This window comes from Lathyrus oleraceus, chromosome 5 (genome assembly GCF_024323335.1).
Source record: "Lathyrus oleraceus cultivar Zhongwan6 chromosome 5, CAAS_Psat_ZW6_1.0, whole genome shotgun sequence".
Lineage (NCBI taxonomy): Eukaryota > Viridiplantae > Streptophyta > Magnoliopsida > Fabales > Fabaceae > Lathyrus > Lathyrus oleraceus.
This window is the reverse complement of record NC_066583.1, coordinates 144705851-144711405: the sequence shown is the minus strand read 5'-3', so window position 1 is coordinate 144711405 and position 5555 is coordinate 144705851.

Sequence of the window (5555 nt, the reverse complement as noted above, 5' to 3'; positions counted from 1 at the left end):
ACAAAATACACGATTGGGTTGTTCCAAAAACCCAAACTCAAAACTTTTATCTTCAAAGACGTGAGGTTTACAGGAAGGTGAGCAAAGGAAGAACTTTTGCAGTTTGTTTGGCTTCCTAGATGATTTGAGTAAAGGACCAAAAAATACATGAATGATACATGTAAGAGAAAAGAGAATCAGTATCCGGGAAGCCTAAATGGCAGATAATATATATACGATCAATATTTGAGAATCAATATTTGGAAAGTATATATGGTTGTTAAAGAAGACAATTTCCTGAATATTAGAAGTAGTAGGGTTTTAGTATGCTTGCTAGTGCTAGAAGAGCAAGTCATTTTTTTGAACTTGAGTAGGAGAAAGAGTGATAATGGAGTTTGGGAAAAAAAACTTCCTTAGGGTTAAAAAAAGAGATAGTTGTGGAAAGGAAGAAAGATATATATATATATATATATATATATATATATATATATATATATATATATATATATATATATATATATATATATATATATATATATATATATATATATATATATATATATATATATATATAATTTTCCTCTGAAATTAAAACAAGTGGCGTGTTGATTTTTTGGCTTGAAATTGTTGATTAATGACTTTCTTTTATTTTAATGTGGTTAATTCTTGTGGCCCATGACAACCTTGAAAATCAGAGTCATGTTGGCGGTTGCACTCACATTTATTGACCTGACGGCTATGTGGAAGTGATCATGATAACGATGACGTATACAAACTGCTTTGAATATTGTTTTGAGTTTTCTAAAAATGTCACATTTATTTCATATTACAAATATGATAAAAAATGACATTTTGGGGGGGCATATTTTAGCATGAGATTTTCCACTTAGCATGGTCGACAAGAGTGGGCATGTGAGATAAATATACAGGATACACACAGGTAGCTAAATCATATTTTCGACACCAAAATCACAAGATTCAACAGGTGGGATTCTCGACACAGGCAGTTGGAGGACCAAAAGTTCTTTTCAACAACAATGGTGGTTTTGTAGCAATTCTAGAACTGAAGACATGTGAAAGCAAAGCAGATGACAAAAGCCCACGTAATACATGTCGAATGATGGAGAGTTAACCGTTGTTTATGGTTATTGATGCACATAGTCTATAAGTATATTTTGTTTATTGAATAAGAGTTTGCATTTCTATTTTATTGTCCTTAGAGTTCACATATCTGAGTCATTAAGATCAAGAATTCATGAGAAATGTATGAACCTACGTGTCACTTTTAATTCAAACACATTTTATCCAATTGTTTTATTATTTTCTCCATTTACTTCTTTATATTCTTATCCATTTTCTATAAATTCAAATATAGAACCTTTTAGCACAAACACATTCCTCAAACATCTTACACAAAAATGTCCTTAAGATCTTTTCGAGATTCATCCTGTAAGTGAACTAAAACTTGTGATTTGTTTAATAAAAATATCAATAAACAATTATGTTTTTGTTTTTGTTGAGATAAATAAAATGTGTGTGTTATTGTTGTGGTTTTTGTTAGTTATATTGTTGTTTTTGTTGTTTTTGTTGAGTTAAATTGTTATTTTTGTTGATATAAGTAAAATATTGTGTTATTGTTCTGGTTTTTGTTGAGCTGTATTGCTGTTTTTGTTGAGAACATTCAAATCCTCTAGGTTTTATATTTGATGCGTGGAGAAGACTAAAGTCTTTTCTAAGGGATTTGTTCAATATTAGAATGTTAAGGTAATATGTTTAGATTTGTGTAATTTTTTATTTTTTTTTCGGTCACTTTACCGTGTTCTTAATATTTTGTGCTTAACAAACTGAAATTTATTTTAATCTCTTATCATTTTTGTAAGTTTAGTTATATTATAAACCATAAACATTTGTTAAACAAAGAAGAGATAACATCATTCAGAGAATAATTGTTAAACTTAAAGTTGTGTTGTCTAAATGCAACATGAAATTTTCTATTCAAATTCTTATACGTAATCGTACAAATTCGAAAAGGAAATATTATATTGTATTGAGGCAACCCAATTTTATATTTCCAAGTTCCCTCAATACACGATTATCTTTACTTTTCAAATTTACGAAATTAATCATTTTAATTTTGAGTTTCAGTTCATCTCTAAATGATGTAATTTCTTCTTTATTTGAACAAATACTTTTGATTTAATAATATTCTTATATTAATAAAGAGTTAAGTATGTTTGTGGTCCTCATAAATATCTCAAATTTCATTTTTAGTCCCTCAAAATATTTCGTTCAAAGAATGGTCTTCTAATATTTTCCATCTACACTTTTGGTCCCTAATACTAATACAGTCGTTAATTCAGTCGATAAATAATAAACCATCGCTAATTTTTTTGCTAAGTTGTAAAATCGTTGCTTAGTTGCAGGAATGAATAAAAGTGTGAATAAATTTTTTTAGAAGGACCATTCTTTGAAGTAAATATTTTGAGGGACTAAAAACAAAATTTGAGATATTTAGGAGAACCACAAAGATATTTAATCTATTAATAAATAAACCAATAATTATAATTTAAAATAAATTTTGTTTAAACAAATAGTTAAAACATTATTAAAGTAGAATTTTTTTTTAAAATATTCAAAAATTTAATTTTTTTTTCCAAAATATACAAATTTTCAAAATAATTACACGAATGGCCAATTTTGGCCATTTTTTACACTAAGGCGCCACCCTAGTTGGCGCCTACCCTTAATGGGTAGGGCAAGTCGCCACTAGGAGTGGCGCCTATGCCCATTCCTATTTTTTTTTTTTTTTTTTTTTTTTTTTTTAATTTATGAATTTATATTTTTTCTTAATTATATTAATTTATGTTAAGACATATATATAAATAAATTTTTTTACAAGATATATATATATATATATATATATATATATATATATATATATATATATATATATATTAATTTATATATATATATATATATATATATATATATATATTAATTTATATATATATATATTAATATAATTTATAAGTAATTAATATTATTTGTAAATTTTTGGAAAAAAAATTAATTTATATACGTATAAAGATATGATAGACAATATTTTTAAAGATAAAGATAAAGATATAAAGATAATAAACAGAAAATATTTTTATTTAAATAATAGAAAGACAAATATTACAAAGATATGATTAATCACATATGATGCGGTCCCTGGTACGATCCGCACGGGGGAGGTCTAATTACTCGCCTAGACGGTTCACGTGGTGGTGGTGCTTCCCTATTACCACCCCTTGCCCTAACGCGTCCCCTTGCCGTTTGCCGTTGTGGTTGGGTCGAAGTCCCTTCAGTGCTGTAGGAAAGACGGGTCCCCTCTGCGCCCTCAAAGCTTTGTCTGGGTGGGACAAACTGACTACTGCTGGGTGCGCCCTCGAATTGTGGTCTTTGGTAGTTTAGGGTTGAATCGGGTTGGCTAAAGTGCAGTGTTTGTTGTGGTGTGTAGTAGTCCTGTTGGTAGTCCTCTTGTATACCCGTGTCGGGGCTAGGTGGAGGACTGGAAGAGCTTGGGAAATTGTCGTGTTGGAAGTGTTGGGATTGGTGGAAGTAGGGGGATTGATATTGTGGTAGGTGTTGGGACTGTTGATGGTGGTGGGAATGTTGAGTTTGTTGTTGGTAGTCTTCATGGTATTGGGATTGAGTTTGTGGTATGTATTGTTGATTTGGTTGGGGGGTGGACATGTGTTGTGGTGGTTGTTGTTGGTAATATGGTGGTGGTGGTTGTTGTTGGTAATAAGGTGGTGGTGGTTGTTGTTGGTAAAATGGTTGTGGTGGTTGTTGTTGGTAATAAGGTGGTGGTTGTTGTTGTTGGGAATACTGTGGTGGTTGTTGTTGTTGGAAATATGGTTGTTGCATCCGGGGATCGTCCAAATAGAACGGGTCAGACACAATCATTTCTGGATTGGTATTTGCTCTATACCAATCCACATATTCCCTTGTCGGCTTCATTTCGTTGGGCGCCACCGGAAATTGTAGAACATAGTGGGCACGGTCTTTCCACATTTTACGAAACTCCTTAGCAAATTCCTTCCAATTTTGGGCATACCACTGGTGGCTGACTTTTTTTAGATGCCAAGGTTCCATAGACATTGGGGGGCCTGGGATTTCTTGATGCATTCCGAATTGAAGCTTGACACGGTCACTCTGGTGCATCTCCACAGTGGTGAACCGCATTATGGTCGTTTTTGCTGTCCAAACAGCTGCATCTTCGGGGTTGGGTTGATGTTCCAATCCCAAATATGGCCTCCAAATAAACTGCAAAGAAAAAAGTAAATATGTTATTTATCGAGAATGCATGATATTAATAAATCAGTTAGAAGCTGAGTGATTTAGTGGTAATACATCCTGTGCTCGGAGACGATCCAACAGTTGACGATAAAATATAATTTTATTTTTGGGGGTAAGACTGTAATCCAGTCCGGTTGTAATGAACCTAAACAAAAAAAGATAAATAATATTAGTTACAAATATTTATAGAATAAATATACAAAATGAAATAAGATCATAAATTTACCTAGTTGCGTAGGGGAAGGAGTAGTCATTAGGATTTTCTGGGGCTAGCCTCGGCAATCTCCACCACCCCCATGTTTGGAGCAAAAAGCACATCCAGAAAATGTACAGTGCTCATTTTGTGCATTTTTACACAAAGAGCTATATAGGAATGCTAATACTGCAGAACCCCAACTATATGTGCTTATTCTATCAATGTCCCCGAGCAAACTCAAGTACATAAAATTTATGCTATTTCCCGTCCCTTCGGGAAATAGCAAGTTCCCAAACAATAGCATAATGTAAACCCGGGTTTTTATGACTTTTTCTTGTTCGGAGGATTCCTCAGTCAAAGTTATGGAGTCGTGGTACAATTGTAGGCTAGATAATTTAATACCCTGACCCCTTGCTTTGGCAGACCCCTCACCCTCGACCAGATCTACCCCAACATTTGAACACATATTTGGTTAGGCTGTTGAACATTTCCGGTAACAGGCTTACCATCTATTCTAAGACCTAAAAGCATGTACACGTCCTCTAATGTGACGGTACATTCACCAGTTGGTAGGTGAAAAGTGTGTGTCTCAGGTCTCCAACGTTCACACAGAGCCAAAATGAATTTGGCATCAATGGTGGCATTTACGACATGCATTACATGACCGAAACCCGCACGCTGTATGTAAGGTACGCACCATGGGTCTGGATAAGGCATTGGGTGTGAACGTTGACGAAATTTCTTGGGATCCTTTAAAAACAAACAATATAAACAATCATTATATTGGACTTTTAAAAAACTAATTACAAACATACGAAAGAGGCAATGTTCAAGAAAAACTTACGAATGAGGCAATGTTTGCCCTAGTTCCTCTGTGTTCTTGGCCCATGGTAAGAAGCGACATGACTGCAATGTAGGAAGAAGCTTGGTGGATGAGAAGTTTCGCCTGAGTTCTCTGAATAAAAGTGTTAGTGGTTGATGAAAACTTGCAAGAATGACCCTCTATTTATACTCGTTTTCAAGTAGACTGAATATG